The sequence below is a fragment of the Narcine bancroftii genome, chromosome 10 (assembly GCF_036971445.1).
Source record: "Narcine bancroftii isolate sNarBan1 chromosome 10, sNarBan1.hap1, whole genome shotgun sequence".
In the NCBI taxonomy this organism is placed as follows: Eukaryota; Metazoa; Chordata; class Chondrichthyes; order Torpediniformes; family Narcinidae; genus Narcine; species Narcine bancroftii.
In genome coordinates, this window is record NC_091478.1 from 30416639 (window position 1) to 30437635 (window position 20997).

General features: G+C 41.3%; 1 long non-coding RNA gene across 34 annotated transcripts in view; it reads left to right on the plus strand.

Annotated features, from left to right (window-relative positions):
• Positions 1–20997, plus strand: part of LOC138744395 (uncharacterized) — a 461764-nt gene that overhangs the window by 206448 nt on the left and 234319 nt on the right. For 32 of the 34 annotated variants that reach the window (XR_011345476.1, XR_011345500.1, XR_011345502.1 and 29 more), the window contains one exon: positions 6140–6192. This is a non-coding gene — a long non-coding RNA (uncharacterized lncRNA). Of the gene's footprint in view, positions 1–6139; positions 6193–9993; positions 10312–19871; positions 19899–20997 lie in introns of all 34 variants that reach the window. The other 2 variants (XR_011345485.1, XR_011345481.1) reach the window with 2 other exon arrangements.

The following is a 20997-nucleotide window of genomic DNA, read 5'->3' on the forward strand; positions in this document are numbered from 1 at the left end:
CCAATATTAAAAGAATGCGCTTGCTTTCTTTCATTGTAATTGTTAGTTCGAGATAGCGGATCCTTTGAAAACTGGTAATATTTGGGTTTGATTATCCGTGGGCACTCTGACATGTATGCATCTGTTCCGTGACTTGGCTGTAATGCAGTATGAAATCTTGGACCCCAACTACTGCGTTCTAACGAGGTTTTACTGTATGTGATCTGGACCTGATGATTTGCACGCATTTACCCTGGATAGGATCTTCCTTACGTCAACCTTGGGTATGTAGGGCACCTGTTCTTCAGGGGAAGATGGGAATTTCTTTGATGTCACCTTGTTTTTCTCATCAATCCACACGTAGATTTCAGGAGGAAGACACTATTGTCACTGACCCACAAGGTTGACCTATAGTCAGTTATGGTTTGACTACCTTGCCACATACGCCTCATATCGCTGGTGTCGCACAGGTGTCTGTGGATTCTCTGTGCATACCCATGCTTTGCCTTCCTGATTGCATGGAAGAGTTCAGCCCTTGCTGATCTTGACTCCTGACCTGAAAGGACTGACATAAGCTCTGAGTAACACATGATGACCTTTGACACCTTAACACATGTCTAGCCATGGTCTTTGATTTGCCCTGGCTGTGTAGTGTGACATCCTCAATGCACTTGCTTATGCAGCTAGTCCCTGTGCTCGTGTAATTGTTGATGGTGATCTGGTCGTTATGGGTGGCTACCACCTTGAATCTACTCCAGTCCATTGTTTTGAAGTAGTTGTGCGGCATTGCTGTGACTTTCTCTACTCAGATTCTCATCTCCCTGTGAAGTGGTTTGACTTGTTTTAACAGTGCAGGGATTAGGAGGATAGATATCTGGTATGAATATCCAAGGAAGGGGCAGGGGACATCCTTGTATGCTCTAGGGACATTTTTGTAGACCAGATCTAAGATACTCTCTTTCTTAGTTGCAAAGTTGATATGTTTTCTGGGCTTCACAGATGGCCCCAAAAGGCCCTTTCAATGCTTTCCCCATTATTTGCACAAAGAAGAACATAAACTACTGTGATTAGAGTGGCTGTGAATTCCCTGGGTAAGTTGAAGGGCCTGCACTTCACTGTTAAGAGCTCTATCTCTGGTGAGCAGTGGGCCTTTACTACAGAGACATTCGTACACCAATCCTTGTCAATAGATCCACAACCCTCCTCCACAACATTCCTGTCTGCCTGAAAGAAGATAAGACCTTTTAGCTGGATAGCTGAATCCAGAGTGAAACCCTGGAGCCATGTTTCTATAATTACAAGAGTGCAGCAGTACTTCATTTCCCTCTGGTTTCGATGTAACCACAGGTAATCCAGTTTATTTTCCAGAGATTATACATTTACAAGTAAAATAATTGGGAACACTTCCTGGATAAATTCGCTACGAGTCTTTCACAAACACTGGTACACTTACCACATCTGCTTTCTTCCACACTGTTTCTGATGACCTCTTCCCTGAGTTTCTGTAGTATTTTTTCAGCTTGGTGTAACGGCCTGCTACCTTCAGTAAGACATGTTTGCACAGTACCTTCCTGATCTGTTCTTCTAGCTTGGAAGACGTGCAGATTTTAATGTTTCTTACATTGAGCAGTGTTTTCTGATCATAGACAAAAGGCCGGCACGGTTTGCATAATGGTTATCACCAGTGATTGGATCTGGACCCGGGGTTCAAATGCCGCACTGTCTGTAAGGAGTTTGTGCATTCTCCCCGTGTCTGCATGGGTTTCCTCCGGAGGCTCCAGTTCCCTCCTACCCTTCAAAATGTACCAGGGGTGTAGGTTAATAAGGTGTAAATTGAGCCACACAGACTCTGGGCTGAAGTGGCCCTGTTACCGTGCTGTGTTCCTATAAAATTTAAAAAAATTTAAAGACAAACAGAATGAGAGATTTCACCTTTGTTTGGAACTCTTGCAATTTAAGTTTCAGGTTCAAGTTTATTGTCTCATGGTAATCTTAACTCATGCATAATATCTCAATAAGCAAAGCTATCTTCAGTTGCCTTCAACGTGTGCAATTTGTTACTTCCCACTCCACACCCATTTCACATCATCTTTCACCAAGTGATGCAATGGTCTGAGCACTCTCACCAAAGGAATTGTGCGATACTTCACCTGAGGAATGACATTGGCTCAGCTGTATTTTCATGTTTCAGAATTTTGGTGATGGGCTGTTTTAACTAGTCAAAGGTCATTACCATCACCTTCAAAGCAAAGCACATGACTTGCATACATTTGGTTTGTTTAAGATTAGATAATCTCTTCAAAACTTTTTCCAACATAAGATTTTTTTCTTCCGTGCTCATGGCAATCAATAGGTTAGCTCATTGACACCGTTAAAAATGGCAACTGCTACACACCTGCTTGGGTGGCTTTAAGATCTTAGGTGTAAATATCACCAAAAATCTACTTTGTTAGAAGCCTAAGTAAATTCAGCATGTTCCCAATTTCTCTAATCAACTATTATTGATGGATTACGGAAGGTCTCCTTTCTGGGTGCATCACTGCATGCTGTGGGAACTGTTCAGCTTAACAACTGAGTTGTGAATGCAGCACAGGCCATCACGCAAACCATCCTCCCGTCCATTAACCCAGTCAGTATCTCTCATTGCCTTGGGAAAGCTGCCATTATATTAAAGGACACTTCCATTCCATGCATAATCCCTCTTCTCCCCTTATGTTTGGCAGAAGTTGTACAAACCATCAGATTACCGAACTGTTATTTCCTGTTGTTCTCAGATTCTTGAACGGCCCTCTCTTTGGTAAAGGTGATACCCCTGTACTGCTATTGTACTTTTCTCTGCATTCATCATTTTGTCCTCAAAACACTGTACCCTGCTCTTTGTTTTATTATTACACTATCTGCTGTACTTAAGTTTGAGTTAACATGCCTTGAGAGCAGGCAAAACAAATGTTTTCACTGTACCTTGGTACGCATGGTAGTAAACAATACAATTAAAAAATAATTGAGTTCTCGTTTTGTCTTGATGGTATTTTTACATCCTGTGACCATGGAAGTTCTGCTGGGTGCATATTTAAAATACTGTAGTTGTTGAATAGTTGATTAATTGGCTTCTGTAAATTAATCCTAGTGGAGTTTGGTGGCAAGAAAGTCATGAAGGAGCTTATTGGAACATGAGAGAGCATAAGTTACAGGAAAATAAATAGCTGCTGAGGATTCCTCAGAGAGATGGTAGAAACTTAATGAGATAAATGGTCTCCTATTTTATTAGTAAATATGAGAAAAAAATTTCTTGATTTCCGGTATAATAACTCACAGCTTGCATAATTTTGTCCAGGCTAAATAGTGGCCAAAATATAGCTCATTGTGTAAATGTGTCTGAGTACAATCCAAAATGCGTGTTGATGTTCAGGTTCTACTGAATATTTTTGTCAATATTCAGTTGTACACAGGAGATGTCCAACTTGCTTTCTGTTTTGAGCCTGTGTGCGGCAAATATTGATCGTCATCCATGGGTTTCTTTAGAATGATTTAGTAACTCTATCCAATTGCTCCATTTTCTCTGATTCAGCCACAACCATAACATGTGTTGCCCTCTCTCTCACAATCACACCCCAATGTTCCAGTCTATCCAGTTTCTTCCCATTTTGAAGTTTGGAGCCTAAAATCTGGTCTTGTATTATAAGTGAAACACGGAAGTCTGACAACAGTGTGATTGTAGTCAACAAACAGTAAATGCTGGAGGAACTCAGCCAGTCTTGCAGCGTCCATAAGAGGTAAAGATATATTTCTAACATTTCAAGCCTGAGCCCTTCTTCAAAGAATAAGCAAACAGCAGGCAGGCATCTAAATAAATATTGGGAAGAGAACAGGGGAAGAATTGGACAAACAAAAGGTGTTAATTGGATATGATAAGATGAGAATTGATTTTGGCTCTGTGAAAGGAAACAAAGCAAAAAGGGAAGAGAGAGAGTGTGACAGAATAAGAAGAAAGGAGATGGGACGAAGGCAGCGTGTTGGGGTTTATTGGAAACTTAAGACGTCAATGTTAATGGCATCCAGTTGGAGAGTACCCAGATGGAAGATGAGTTGTTGTGCCTCCAATTTGCAGATGGTATCAGTTTTGCAGTGCATGAAACCATGGACAGGCATGTCAGCAAGGGAATGGAATGGGAAACTGGAATGGGATGGGGAATTGCAATGGGTTGGAGAATTGGAATGGGTGGCCACTGTGAGATCCACGTTATTGGAGCGGACAGAGCCTAGGTACTCAATGAAGTGATCTCCAGGTCTGGCCCAGTCTCTCCAATGTAGAGGAGACCACAACCGAAGCATCTGATGCAGTCAATGACCCCTGTAGATTCACAAGTGAAGTGTTGATCTGTTTTTGCATTTGCTTTGATGTTCATGTGTGCATTGTGTCCTACTATGCCAGTGGAGTAGTTTTCTAATAATGTGCCAATGTGTGACATTGAAGAATCAGCTCTGAAAATATTTTTCTATTTTAGCCTAAGTTACACCAGCTACTCCTAGTCTTTTACAGTTAGTGTGTTCAATGTGGAGGAGGTTTATATCGGTCGGCACAATATGGTGGGCTCAAGGACCCATACAGTGCTGTACTGTCCTGTGTTTTATGTTTGAGTTGTTTCACAGGAAATTGCACCTGCAGGCCGTCATGTTGCAACTCTGTCCCGATATCTGTAAATCCTCAACAGATTTGGCTTTCACTTTGAAGCCACTTTCTCTCAACAATATCTGACTGAACTCACCAGATTAAATGTCATGGCACATTATTGAACTGTCTACCGCAGTATCAATTTGCATGTTAATGCAGAGGTTGCTAATCAGCACCTTTAGTCAAAACGAAAATTAAAATAAAATGCAGATGCTGCAAATCTGAAATGAAAACATTATAGGCAGCAAACACTCAGTGGGGCAGAAAAAGTGTTAGCATTTCATTAGAACTGGGAAAGAGAAAATGAAAACATAATGCTAGAGAAACTCAGCAGGTCAATCAGTGTACTTTATATAGCAAGATAAAAAATACATCACCAATGTTTTGGGCTTGAGCCCTTTATCAAGTTATGAGCAAAATGTAGGCAGGCACCTGAATAAAATGGCAGGGTGGGGAAGGGAGGGGCGCAGGCTCACAGGTAAGAAAGTTGGTTTTATGTTGCATAGTGGGAAAGGGATAGATGGACAGTATAAAGGGAATATCTTTGAAATGGTGAGGCCAAGGATAAAGGGAATATCTCCAAAATGGAGAGGCCAAGGATCAAGGGGAGTATCTCCAAAATGGTGAGGCCAAGGATAAAGGGAATATCTCCAAAATGGTGAGGCCAAGGATAAAAGGAATATCTCCAAAATGGTGAGGCCAAGGATAAAGGGAATATCTCAGAAATGGTGAGACCAAGGATAAGGGGAATATCTTCAAAATGGTGAGGCCAAGAATAAGGAGAATATCTGAAAAAGGTGAGGCCAAGGATAAGGGGAATATCTCCAAAATGGTGAGGCCAAGGATAAGGGGAATATCTCCAAAATGGTGAGGCCAAGGATAAAGGGAATATCTTCAAAATGGTGAGGCCAAGGTTAAGGGGAATATCTCCAAAATGGTGAGGCCTAGGATAAGGGGAATATCTCCAAAATGGTGATGCCAAGGATAATGGCTTGGTGATAATCTGCTGGTGAAGCTATCTCCTTGATAAATCAGTGAGGGGAGTTGGGGAGAAAGAGAAGACAACAAAGGGACATGTTAAACCTGTGAAATGGAGGTGAGGCCCACAAGAAATGGTCAGCAGATAATGATAATGAGTTTATTGTAAAACACTCAAGTACAAGTACAAAGTATGCCTTAAGTTCCTATTTGCTGCAACTATACTGGTGCTTTGTGGGGGGGGGGGGGGGAAGACTACTCCAAAAGAACACATTAAATTACTGTACAGAAAGAGGTAATAAACATAAAATATTGATAAGGCAGTGTCAGTGGTAAAATAAAAAGGGAGTCATCTTTACTTAAAAATTTGTTTAGTTGATGCTGCTTATGGCAACAAATTTGTCCAATCACAATTCCTTATTGCTTGAATTAATTTCCAAGCTATGAAGTCTTCCTTATTTTATGTTTCAAGTTGCCTCTCAATTTGTGTTTTTTGTTTGCTTCTTTTAGCTTTAGACCTGCAATCAATTTAAATGTGACTTCTTTTGGCAGTGGATACATTGGTAAGTGATATTCATCGCAATAATACAACTGAGAGAACCTCACTGGTATGCATCAAACTAACTTTTTATAGTCCTGGGCTTTGTTACTGCTTTCTGACTGTGAATTGCATTGATACATTATTTGTGGCAGATGAAATTCTCCAGAACTCTTTGATGTCATTTCATTGACCAGCACGTATGCATGCTTGATATTTTATGTTTTGTGTCCTCAACAGCTGTGACTGAATTTGTTAATGTACCAGACCATGGCAGACCACTCTGTTAGGCATGAAATAAAAAAGGGAGCAAAATCACAATCGTAACTTGTTTAATGAAACATTGTACTCACTAATTTTCTCACCCTGCCTCTGGCTTCTTATCCTGAAATTATAACTATCAGCTATCTCTAATGGTTTTGAATTAAACTAATCTTTCAGTTTATGCATGGCATTTTTAAGCAAGATATCTGTTGCCTAGCCCAGTTTGAGACTTGTTTATATGTCGTGTGCTTCTGGCCAGCCTCTACACAGAGTAATAGGGCTTTGTGCTTGCATGTCCCATTGTTTAGGCGTCTGTGATATCACCTTCTCGTTCAAACTTCGGGTTATCGTTCATTTTAAAGAACATGCTGATTCATTCAATGTAAAGGCTGAATGGTTCTCAGCTCAATCATACATGATAAGGCTCCCATAGAAGCTAGCCATGTTAATTGTGTTGACACACTCCTTTTCAAAGTGACATAGTGAAGAAGTGAAGGGATGACCTTATAGAGGATTTTTTAAATCACAGGGGCACGGATAGTGAATATTCACAGTCTTTTTCCCATAGTAAATGAAGGGCATACATTTAAGATGAGAAAGGAGAGTTTTAAGAGAAACCTGAGGGGAAATATTTTCACTCCGAATAATCCACATCTGGAAAGAGTTACCAGAAGAAGGGTGGCAGGATTGGCGTAGCGTTTAGCGTAACGACTTTGCAGTGCCAGCGATCAGGACCAGGGTTTGAATCCTATAAAGAGTTTGTACATTCTCTCTTTATCTGCGTAGGTTTTCCCCGGGGCTCTGGTTTCCTCTCACCATTCAAAACGTACTGGGGTGTAGGTTGACTAGGTGTAAGTTGGGCAGAACAGACTCGTGGGCTGCAATGGCCTGTTACCGTACTGCATGTCTAAATCTAAAAAAAAATCTGAAAGAAGCTATGAAAGCAATTACAATTATGACATTTAAAAGATGTTGGGACAGTTTATGAATGGAAAGAGGTTAGAGGGATGTAGACCAAATGAAGGTGAATGGGACTAGCCGGGATGCCAACTTGTTCACAAGGATTAATTGGTCAAAGGGACTGGTCAAATGTGCTGCATGACACCGTGACTTCAAACTTGGCGAGAGTGAAAGTCCAATGACAAATCAACACCACTGTCCCATGCCACTGTGGCTTGCTGGATCACAGACATTTTGACAATACTCATAGAAGCCTTGGAGAAACAAGATTTTAGGGGAGAGGTTGCAGTTTTGAGTTGATAGATTTACCAGAACTTTGTTAAACAAGGCTCACAAGGTCCTTCAACAGTACAGAAGAAAACAATTATCATCACAAATTTGTAATTTATTGTTGACTGTATTAAGACTCAGCTTTATATATCCATAAATCAGTGGTTCTCAAACTTGTTCTTTCCACTCACATCCCACTTTAAGTAATCCCTATGCCATCGGTGCTCTGTGATTAGTAAGGGATTGTTTAAGGTGGGATGTGAGTGGGAAGGGAAGGTTGAGAATCACTGCTCTGGACCCAATTGTTACTGAAATATTTTGCTTGATAAAAATTGTCATCGGCCCATTTCTTTTAGAGTTATGAAACCATGCACATAATGAGTGGTTTTCAACCATTTTCTTTCCACCCACACACCACCTTAAGCAATCCCTTACTAATCACAGAGCACCTGTGGCATAGGGTATACTTAAAGTGGTATGTGAATGGAAAGAACAAAGGTTGAGAACCACTGCCCTAGAGGTAATATGTGATTGACAAGGCAATACACTTGACTACTTTTGCATTGAGTCCTCAAGTTGTTGTTCCAGATTGACTATTTCAGTGTCGGTAACAGCACCCTTTGCTGTAAACTGAGGCTCTGTCGACTTACCCTTATGGATGTAAAAGGTCCCATTGAGTCATATTTGAAGAAATAGCAGAGCAGTTTCCCCTTGTTACTCCTCCAAGTTTAATCTCACATTCAACTTTACTCGCTGTAAAATGCACTGGTAAGTTCTGAAAGGAGAACGATAGCATTACCTAAGTGCAGAACATTATTTTCTCATTCTTTATAAAAATGATTGCTATCACTGTTTCTGCAAGTTAACCTTTAAGGTTAAAGGTCTGAACACCTGCTGTCTGTGCCTTAAAATAGCATTTATTATTGCTTCCCTTTAAATCAAACCCATTCAGTTGAATCCAATGGTTTATAATAGTCCACAATATCTTGAAAGAGGGGAAAATGGAAAAGACTGTGTTCAAGAATCGATTCAATGGGTTCAAAGGGAATCAAAGCTGGACACGTAGTACCAACAAACAGGGGAATTCACAAAAGGGCACACACTCACACAGATTAACCTGGAATAACTATACATTGGGTGCAAGTAAATCACTGCTGAAAATTTTGAACTGCCATTTGGGAATACAAGGGATAAACACACAATGCCCATCTACCCACAGTCACAGGGCTGAATGACAGGGGGGGCTGGATAGGATGGTTTTAGTCTGGACAGTTTGGGTTTTGAGCCCTCTTTTCTCTGTCAAGCGCCACCTTGAGACTCTCGTTAATTTGTCTTCCATTTGGGGGTGCAGGCCCTACAAATTAATGGGCAGAAAGGGCACTTAACGGTTAAATGTAGTGTCCTGGGGTCCACAGTCCACGTGCGACCATGTTTCTCCTCACATGCATGTGCAATGAGGGGGAAATATGATGGTGACGCTTGAAGTGCATGCATGACGAGGGGGAAGTGTGACAGTGGCGCACAAAGGTTCATGGCAGGAAAGCCTCCCCCCTCCCTGTGCTGAAAGGGGGGGAGGGTTGGGGCTGTTGGCAGTGTTGGACGAGGGGTTGGGTGGGTGGTGGAGGCACTATTTTAAATCACTACCCCTCCCACCCGGTGTTATTGACCCCCATTTTGCCTCCTGCCATTTACCAACCCTCTGAATTGCCCCATCGACCCCTGGGGGTCGATATCGACCACTTTGGGGACCCCTACTATAGCATGTGTCTGCACCTCATGCCCTTTGAAGCAATTTTTTTTTCAGCATATTATTAAAATATGTTAAATATGGAAAAAATGTTATATTAGTGTTAAGATTCCTTTATCGTCATGCACAAATATACAACACTTGTCAACTTTTGTTTGCCATAAAAGCAAGGGCAAGATGTTCTACTAGCCCAGCACCAACACCCCCCCCCCCCCCCCCACCTCAACCCCAATTTAACATCATGGCCTTGAGTTTAGAAGATAAATGACAATGATTGACAAAGTGTGTAAACTAGGATAATTTATTTTAATGATATGTGTTAAATCCTGAATGTAATGCAGGAGATTGGAATTACTTAATGAAAAATGATCATTTCATCTTGTTTGCTTTTTATTATCCAGGTAGTTGGTTAATAGAGCAGTAAAGAGTTGACTAATCATAGCAATCAATCTCTATCAGTTAGACCACAACAGGCAAGGAAAACCCCAGTGGTGGAAAAATTTGGTAACCATAAGTTGAAAGTCACTGGTTTTCTTTCAAGCATACAACACTTACCATATGCCAAATTTCAAATTGCTCTTACAGCTCCTGGAACAGTTCAAATGTGTTTTTGATGCCCGTCAATAATCTAAATGATAGACCCTCAAGAGAACAAAACTGCTTTCAAACCAGCAAACGGAGCAAATGATGCAATAATTCGTGTTCTTGTTTGCACTTGCTAAATCGTCACTGGAATACACATACACATCATTTGAAGTTTTGTTGTATTGGTACCTTTGGCTTGGCTTCGCGGATGAAGATTTACGGAGGGGTAACGTCCACGTCAGCTGCAGGCTCGTTGGTGGCTGACAAGTCCGATGCGGGACAGGCAGGCACGGTTGCAGCGGTTGCAAGGGAAAATTGGTGAGTTGGGGTTGGGCGTTGGGTTTTTCCTCCTTTATTGGTATTGGTATACAAGATATCAAATGTAAGTTCAATAGTGGGTTGGAGTCGAAGTGAACTTCTCTGTTGCTGCCAGTTTTTCCTTACAGTGAGATTTCTTGAACTACAAGTATGTGTTTTCAGCCATGTTGCCACCACTTTAGTTATTCCAAGGGATCTATCAAGCACTGGCTGCATTCAGATACAAATCAAATTCAACAATGAGAGGCGGACTGTACAGATGTTCTACATCTCCAGCTGATGCCCAACCATTATTACATACACTAGAATGCAAGAATAAACAACATTAAATGCCTTCAAATGCACAACTTAAAGATATCAGGTTTACTGGTGTATTATTTCTTCTAGATCTCGGTGAAATTTGATACATTTTGAGTGCCCGTCACACATTAGCAATTCAGTTGGATAGTGCTTTAACAAGTGGTGGAGGCACTTCGGTGCACCTCATTTCCCTTCAGTGCAGGTCCAAGACCTTGGTTCATGCTTTTCCTCATTATTAATTCTTCCTCTGTACAGTATTTGCTGGAAGTATTCAGCATATTTGGAGAGAGAAACCAAATTAATGTTTCAGGTCAAAAACCTTCATCAGAACCAGAATATCTTGAATGTTTCCAATACCACTAACCGCTAAAATGCACTTTCATTGTACAAATTGAAGCCCGTTTAGATAATGATAGGTTCTAATGTTTTTGGGTCCTGTGAATAGGAGCCAATGAATTATGCAAACGAGCATGAAGGATAATGTCAGGAAAAATTAAAATTAAAAAAAATAAATAAATAAAACTGCCTGCGGTGAAAAGATCGGGTTTGAATTAGATGTGTGATTAGATTGCTCTGGGCATTGCTTTCTGGTTTGAATGCCTCCAGGAGCTGAGAATGGTTTTAAATTGCCCTTGGTCTTCAGCTTGCTGAAGCAGGCAATTCTACAAAATACTTCAGTGGTGCTGGTGAGGGAAGGAGGGGAAGCTTAAAGTATGAAAGAAAGGTAGATGCTAACCTTAGGACGATGGTGGGACGGTTGTTAATATGTGAAACCAGTAATTGAGAGGCCTGGCCTAAAAATTCAAAATCTCACCTGAGAAGGTGAGAGAATTTAATTCAATTAATAAACAGAATTTTCACAAAATGAGAAGCTAAAAAAGAAAAGTACCAGATAGTTTATTTTAAAAATGTCTTGATAATTTCCTTTAGAGAAAAAAAATCTGACACTTTATCCAGCCTGATCTAAATGTAAATGCAGATCCATAGCTTTGTGGCTGATTATTAAAAGTCTCCTGAATTTTTTTTTTGCAAAGCCAAGGGCAATAAGAATATGTAATAATTGCTGGATTCTAAAAAAATACTTTTATGAGAAATCCCAGAAGAGCCCGATGTTGCAAGACAAAGACTGAGGTGTCTTGGGAATGTCCAAAGTAATGTGAAATAATTTGATGACCATCTGATTCAGAAATCAGTTCAAATGCACAAGCAATTTTCACATAACTCCAAATTAACGAACATCATTCCTTCTAGTTCCACGGCTTCTGTGTTTATATTGCATCATTAACATTGATATCTCAAGGTGTTTTATGATTCTGTAAACCAATAAAATATGACATTGGACAAGGTTAGGACAAAAGCTTATGAGCTTTAGATTTTCAGATTTCAGATTTATTGTCAGACATCCCATACACAACCCTGAGATTCTTTATTCTGCAGGCAAGGCAGAATTACCACTTATTAGTAGCGCAAAAAAATACTGACTGAAGATACATGTAAACAAAGAAAAAATGTAAACCAGCTGTGCAATACAGAGAGAGAAATAGTTCAAAAGTAAGAATCCTTAAACGAGCTCCTGATTGAGTTTGTTGTTGAGGAGTCTGATGGTGGAGGGGTAGCAGCTGTTCCTGAACCTGGTGCTACGAGTCTTGTGTCACCTATATCTCTTTCCTGATGGTAGTAGCAAGAAATAGCATGTGCTGGATAGAGAGAATCCTTGATAATTGCTGATGGTCTCCAATGGCAGCGTTCCCTATAGATGTTTTCGATGGCGGGGCAAGGTTTTACCTGTGATGTCCTGGGCTGTGAGTGATATCGTTTGCAAGGCTTTAAGCTCAGGGGTGTTGGTGTTCCCATACCAGACCATGATGCAGCCAGTCAGTGCACTTTTCACAACACATTTGTAAAATTTGCCAGGGTTTCCTATCTCATACCAAACCTCCACAAATTCCTAAGGAAGTAGAGGTGCTGACGTGCTTTCTTCATGATGCCATTAGTGTGTTGGGTCCAGGAAAGGTCCCCCAAGATAGTGACTCCCAAGAGCATAAATTTACTCATCCTCTCCACCTCTGACCCCCCCAAGTCAACAATCAGCTCCTTGGCTTTGGTGACATTGGTGACTTTGAGTATGAGATTATTGTTGGTGTACCATCCAGCCGAGTTTCAATCTCCCTCCTGTATGCTGACTCATTGCCCCTATTTATGCAACTCACCACCATGGTATCATCAGCAAATTTGTAGATGGTGACACCATACTCATGTGACAAGGGATCAAGACCATTGTGGATCACATATTAGCCTTGGAAATTAAAAACAACGACGCCTCCCTTCTACGCACAATTTGATGAGAAGAACAGGATGATGCCAAAGATAACTTCATGTCTTCCTGATTAATGGGGCCCTCACATAACCACAGATGAGGTGAGGAAAACTCTGTCCAAGGAGAACCACACAAGGTGGAGGGACCAGGCAACATACCTGGTTGGGAACTGAAGGACTGCACAGATCAAATGACTGAGGTCTTCACGGACATCTTCAACATCTCACTGCAGTGCTCTAGAGTTCCTGTAGGGTTTAAGACAGGCATCCCAGTATTCAAGAGGGTGACAATAACAGGCCTCTGTCTACCAGCCTGTGGCACTGACCTTCATCATTATGAAGTGTTCAAGTGTCTGGTGATGGAACGCATCAAAGCACACCTCCCAGAGATGCTGGATCCATTTCAATTTTCCCACCTGGAGAATGATGCCTCATACACCAGGCTGCTGTTAATTGACTTCAGCTCAGTGTTTAATATAATAATTTCCTAGAGCCTGGTGGAGAAGCAGTCATCTCTGGGACTCAACACCCTTCTCTGTAACTGGATCCTGAACTTCCTAATGGAAAGACCACAGTCTGTCTGGAGTAAAACATGAAAATCTATTGATACTGCGGTTGAAGTAAAAACACAATGCTGGAAAAGCACAGCAGGTCAAACAAAGTTTTTATTGGGATTATTGTGGAGAGAGTTAAGGGTAGAGTGTTCGGACAAAGTAATACAAAGGAAAATACAACAGGGGAGTGGTGATGTTGACACAGTTGATGTCTTGGTGGCAGATCCAGAGCAGGCAGCTGGCCAGGACAGGGTGCTCAGGAAGAGGAAGAAGACTTAAAGTGGGGGGGAGGGGGTGGTTTGCTGGAGAGTCGTGGTCACAGAAATGGTCAGGAGATGGAGGCGATGGAAGAAGAGTTCAGCATCGTGTCATGCGCAGACTCAGACGGAGGGGGACGAAGGTAAGCCTCTGCTAAGGACCAAGTGCTCTCAGAGAAGAGAAGGTCATGGGGATAGTAAAGACCAAGCAGGGGTCAGAGTGGGAATCGGTGTGATGGAGGGTGTTGGGGGTAGTTGGAGGGTTGGGAGGTCAGACAATGGAGATGGAAAGTGTGGAGGTCAGGGGGGGAGGTAGAGGGTTGGAGGGAGGAAAGGAGGGTTGGGGATATTTGGGGGGGTGGTGGGGGAGGTCAGGGGGGAGGAGGAGGGTGGGACGGTAGCCAGAGAGGTGGGGGGAGGGTGGGATGAGGTCTGAGAGTTATGGGGTTGCAGAGATGGGTGGAGAAGGGGGGATAGGGAAGAGTAAGGAATAGTAAAGGGGATGAGTCAGTGGGATCCAGCAGCAAGACCAGAACCTTAGTAGAAGTCGATGTCAGAAGCCACATAGTTGATGTTAGCGTGGAAATCTCCGGCGCAAGGGTGGCATCCTTGTCATGACCTCCTGCAGCTAGGTGGACAGGGTAAATGCTGGAGTTGGTGGTAGAAGTGTTGGGAGCTCTGGTGAGTCTGCAACTGGGGCCAGGGTTCAGGTCGGTGGCCGTGATGTCAGGAGCTCTGTTGGGTCAGCAGCTGGTGCCAATGCTGGAGTTGGCAACTGAAGCTGAGGATTCCATGGACAGGCAGATGGGTCACCAGTTGGTGTCGGGAGCAGAGGCATTGGGAACTCCAGAGGACAGTGATGGGGACCCATGTTGAGGGTTACAGAGGCTGCTCAAGGGAGGCAATACTTGAGGGATGTTAAGTTGGTCTAGAACTGATGGTTGAACCTGTGGATCTGGCAGCGGATGTAGTATAGGAGGGGTCCGGTGCAGGCAATGACCAGCGAGGTCCAGAGTTGTGGCAGTGAGAGGGCATGTTTCTGCTGCTATCTCTATTTCGAGGTGAGGATAGTGCATAGGAGTCATCAAGAGAAGCAGAGGGAACAGCAGTTGTTCCTGTATAGGTACTTAAGATCTTTGCGGGGACCAAACAGTGAGGCCTGGAAGTGAATCTGGAAAGGACAAGGCACAAGATGGGTGCAGAGGCAAGTAGCGAGGAAGGCAATGTGGCTGTGGAATCAAGTCTGGGTTAGTACATGTTCTTAGGGCAGTGGTTCTCAACCTTTTTCTTTCCACTCACATACCACTTTAAGTATTTCCTATGCCACAGGTGCTCTGGATTAAGGCATTGCTTAAGGTGGTATGTGGGAGGAAAGAAAAAGGTTGAAAACCACTGTTTTAATCGTACCTAACTGACTTGTTATGTGCACAGTTTTATAACTCTAGAGGAAATGGGACAAAGACCATTTTTCTCACCAAAATACTTCAGTAACAATTGGGTCTAGAGCAGTGATTCTCAACCTTCCCTTCCCTCTCATCTACCATTTTAAGCAATCCCTTACTAACCACAGAGCATAGGGATTACTTAAAGTGGTATGTGAGTGGAAAGAAAATGTTGAGAACCATTGTCATAGAGCTTGAGAGCAGTAGGGGTTACAGATGGGGAGCAGTGAAAGAGAATTCCACAGAACTCCCTTAGGAAAGCAAAGGAGAACTTTTTCAGGGTAGACATCCCCTGAGGAGATTCAGAGTTTTGCAGTAGTCAGAAGTAAAACATGAAAATCTGTAGACACCGAAGTTGAAGTAAAAACACAATGCTGAATAAACACAGCTGGTCAAACAGTGTCCTTTATATAGCAAAGCTATCCTCTGTCCGGGTTGGTAGCAGAATATCGAACACCGTCAAGCTGAACACTGGCACACCTCAGGGCGGTGTGCTCAGCCCGCTCTTGTACACGCAACTGACCCACAACTGCATCGCCTGATCCAGCTCCAACAGTGTCATCCAGTTTGCAGATGACACAACAGTAGTTGGCCTCATCAGCAACAATAATGAGTCACACTGCAGAGAAGAGGAAAATCTTGTGAAGTGGTGCAGGAGTAACAACCTGAGTGTCAACTTGGACAAGACAAAGGAGATGATCGCGAAATTCAGGAGGACCAGGAACGACAACCCTCCACTATGAATTTACAACTCTGTAGTAGAGAGAGTGGAGAGCACCAAATTCCTTGTAGTTCACTTACTGTAACTAATGACCTATTGTGGATACTCAACATCTCGTCACTTATCACAACAGCGACTCCACTTCCTATGAAGACTGAAGCAGGCAAGGCTACTGGCCACCTTTATGTCAACCTTCTATATGAGCTGTTTCGAGAGCATCCTGGCTGGCTGTATCACAGTGTGGTACGGTTGCTGCAGAGAAATGGATCGGAGGACAATCCACAGGAACATAAGAGGCTCTTCCACCCCATTGACGTGATCCACCAGGATAGCTGACTGAAGAAGGCATGAAAATCATTGAGGACCCTTCCACCCTGGACGCAGCATTTTTCAGCTGCTCCCATCAGGGAAGATGTACAGGAGCATCAGAGCCAGCACCACCAGGCTGAGGAACAGCTTCTTCTGAGGGGCAGCTGAATGACCAAGGAACTCCTCATATGAACTATCTGAGACATTCATTTGTACAAAACAATGTTTATTTATTTTTAAAGATAAAATGCTTATCCTGCATATGTATAATTTGTCTACGTGCGTTATATCTGGTTGTGTGCCTGCATGACCGGAAAACGCTGTTTCATCGAGTTGTACTTGTACAATCAGATGATAATAAAGAGAATGGTGAGAATATAGAAGGAGCTGCCAGCTGAGGTGGTGAACGTGGACTCAATTTTAACATTTAAGAAAAATTTGGAGAAATATATAGATAGGAGAAGTATGGTGGGATAGGAACTGGGTTCAGGTCAGTGGGATTAGGAAAAATAAATGGTTTGGCACAGACTAGAAGGACTGAAAGGAGTTTTTTCTGTGCTGTAATATTCTATGGTTCTAATTCTAAATGCATTAATTTCTCAAGAATCCCCAGTCCAATTTCACACACAGAATTTATCAACATACCACACTACACTAAATTAAAGAAAAGGATTGGTAAAAGAATTAATACCAGAAATGCTGTTATATTTACACTGTTCTTCATATTGACCACATTAATGCAATTCTATTTGACAGAATGAGACAATGTAAAGCTGGTATGGGGATGGTAATGGAGTAAAAAATGTACAGATATTGTATTTTCCATTGAGAAGATATAGTTAACAGACTTTAATATTGCAAAACACCCCCTGGTGATTTAGTTAATGTTCTTTTCTGGACATTTTCCTCATAATATTGATGTTAAAACAACTACAAGCTCATTGGATGTTAGAAAATAGAAAAGTGAAAACTCGTAGACATCCTTCTATTCCCCATGAAAATATCTATTGTGGAAGTTAAAAATGACAGTTGAAGAATTTTATATTGTATATTTTGATGTATTAACATCAGGAAATATCTGGAAACCATAGGATTCTCTCAGGTAACCACAAGTCTGGATTTTTAACTTAGTAATCTATAAAATGTTAGCCCACAAAAGGTTCAGGCAAAGAAAGCTCTGTTTTCTATACCTATAAATGTGCATTTATGGTGTACATTTTTATTGGAAAGTAGATTTCCTATTAATTATTTAAAGTGGCTCCAGCTTGTCAGCCTCCCAGTAATTGTTTTTAACTCTTTAAGGAAGGACCATAACTTTAAGCTTATGTAGTGAGGTTGCCTAATGCAGGAATATTAGGAACTGGGATAGGTCATTCAGCCCCTTGAAGACTATATAATATAACTGGATCATGTCCAATTGATGGATCATTCTTTATATACACCCTTATCCCAAATATAAGAATTAGGAGTAGGAGCTACCTGGCCTGTTGAGCTTGCTTTGCCATTCAATTAGATGGTGGCTAATTTGAAATATTGTGATTTCTTAAACATTGGGTCATATAAACACACTATTAACTAGGCCAGATTTTTGCAGCTCTGTGATATTGCCCATGCTTTGGCTTATCTGGCTCTGGGTCCCTCATCCATGCCCTCAATGTCTTTATCCCCATGCATCTAGACATCTTTTAGTCATGTTCCTTCCTCTATTCCAAATACTGCATCCAGTGCTCCCATTGTGGCCTTCTCTATATCGGAGAGATTGGGCGCAGACTGGGGAGATTGCTTCACTGAGCACCTCAAATCTGTCTGCTGTAATAGCATGGATCTCCCAGTGGCCATCCATTTTAATTCCCCATCCCAATGTCTTACCGGCATTTCCATCCATGGTCTCATGCACTCATCTTTCATCTTGGCATCCTCCAACCAAATGGCATTAACATTGACCTCCAATTCTCATTAAACACCCACCCATCTTTGTCCCCATGTCTCCTTTCCTCTAGTTCTCTCTCTCTCTTCCCTTTTCTTTCTGTCTCCTTTCACAGTGTGAAAATCAATTCTCACTTTTCATCATCAAACTGAAAATCAATTCTCACCTTTTGTCATCAAACTTACACGTTTTGTTTGTTGGTTTTGTCCAGACTCCTCCCTGTTCAATTCTTCCACCTTTCACTCTCAGTCTTTATTGAGACTCCTGCCTGCTTTTTGCTTTTTACCTTGAAGAAAGGTCCAGGGCCGAAATGTGGTATTATATATTTACTGATCCTGCTGTAGACGCTGCAAGACTGGCTGAGTTCCTCTAGCATGAACTGTGTGTTTTTAAGAACATTCTTCATTCAAGACCATGCTCTTGTGTCCCTGCACTAATTATCCTGCTCACACATATACTGGTCAACCTAGTCTTTGATTTTAATAATCCTACTCTTGCATTTAATCTCCTGCATGGTCTTATCCTTTCTATAACTTTATAAAATTCCAGTAAAGCTGTGTTGATCTCATTCATGCTTTTTGATTAGTCCTGAGTTTAATTCCATTTTCATTGGTGGTTGTGGTTTTAGTTGCCGAGACTCCGGGGTCTGGAATTTCCTTCCCAAATCTGTCTTCCTCTCTCTCCCTCTTCTCTTTAAAATGGTCTTTAAAGCCTACCTCTTGACCCATGTCTTTGGTCATTTACCTTGCATTTTCTTCTGTTGTTGGTTGAAAAATGTTATTTGGGGATGGTCTGTAAAGTCCTTTGAGATGTTTTTGGACTTTAAAGATAGTACTAATAAAAATTGCTTTTGTTGTTGCAACTACCTAAAAGATAACTGGGTATTTACACAAGTAATTGCAGATGCTGGAATGTAGAGCAAAAAAAAACATTGGAAGATCTCAGCAGTTCAGGCAACATCTATGGGGGGAAATGAACAGGTGACCTTTGGGGTTGAGACCTTTTAGACTGGATCTGGAAGGTTCCCTGAAGTCCTGAGACACTCCATATATTTGGGATTGTTAGTCTTTGAGGCTTCTTATATTTGGACCAGATTTATTTCCTCTTGTTGTTGGTAGCATGGAGCCCAGAATGGGGTCTGAAATTTCAGACCTTGTAATCACCTTCTACACAGTTGTGCTCAAGCAAGCAATGCAAATTTCTGTTGACATATTGTAAAGAGAAAGTAGATTTAATTTCAAAGCGTCAGCCAGCCTTAGTCTTATGTTAGTTATTGAACGAGGTTTATCTCCTCTGATGGACTTCAGCACATAATCTAGGTTGCTGTACTTTGATGAGACATCACACTAAGGTACCAAATCCATTTTATCCTGTTTCTCATGAATAAGAAAGATGCAATGGCAATTTTCAAAGAACATTAGCAGGTTCTCACAAATGTCCTGGTGATAGTTCCTTCCTTTGATAACCACAGCAAGACAAGAAATGAACTGGTCATTCACCCAGTTTCCACCATTAGGTTCTGTTGTTCATAGATTGGTCATCATGCCTTAATATCCATCTTTTTAATAATTGAATCATTAAAACTTATGATTTTTGAGTTGACTAATTAAGTTATAAATGCCCTTTATTGTTGTATATGTATTTCTTACTGGGGCAGGGTTCTCCCATTCCTTATTGGTAATATTTTTCATCAAATTTAACAGACTAGTATAAATATAATCTATATCTCTTCAGCACCACAATTGGAAAGAACCATTATTGGTAAGTGTGGTTTCTGTGTTTATAATATATTAACATTTATAACCACTGCCTTTTCGCTCTACTATTATGTATTCCAATACAGTATGATGTTAAGTTCATTAGTTAAATGTTTGAGGTTTTGCAAATTAACTTCAATTGAACCTGTTACTTTTGTCCACTGTCTTACTAACCACAATTTCTGAAATATGACAGACCCTCAATTAGATGACCAAAGTTCAATATTGTCCTGATTGGCTTGCACCTCCAGCATCTTGTGTGCTACAACTATGTCTAACTCCTACTACAAAGCCTTCAACCCAGGCTCTCCCAGTGCTATTTGTCATTGGTACAGTGTTGTAGCTCATAAACAGCAATACCAATTATACGCCCAGCATGAAAATCATTACTTACAGATTGACTGCATTTTGCAGTGACACCTTATTATCATGTTACGCAGTGAACTTCACAAACAACCAAGGTATGTGGAGTTCGGTTTCTTCCATAAATCATAGAACCATACAGCACATAAACAGGCCTTTTTCTTAAATGTTAAAATTGAGCCACATTCACCACTTCAGCTGGCAGCTCGTTCCACACTCCCACTCTTCTCTGTGTGAAGAATTCTCCCTAATATTTCTCCTAAACTACTCTCTTTCACCCTTAACCCACATCCTCTGCTTTGTTTCTCACCTAACCTCAGTGGAAAAATGCCTGCTTGCATTTATTCTGTCTAAACCCTAATAATTTGGTATACCTTGATTAAATCTCCCCTCATTCTTCTATGTTCATTATTCTATGAATAAAGCCCCAACCAACCTGTTTAATCTTTCCCTGTAACTCAGTTCCTGAAGTCTGAGCTACATCGTAATAAATCTTCTCAGCACTCTTTCTATCTTATTGATATCTTTCCTGTAGTTAGGTGACCAAAACTGCACATAATACTCCAAAATTGGCCTCACAAAATTGGTCTTATACAACTTCACCATAAGATCCCAACTCCTTTACTCAATATTTTGATTTATGAAGGCCAATATGCCAAAAGCTGTCTTTACAACCCTATCCACCTATGATGCCACTTTCAGGGAATTCTTCACCAAGGAGGATATAGATTATGATCAGT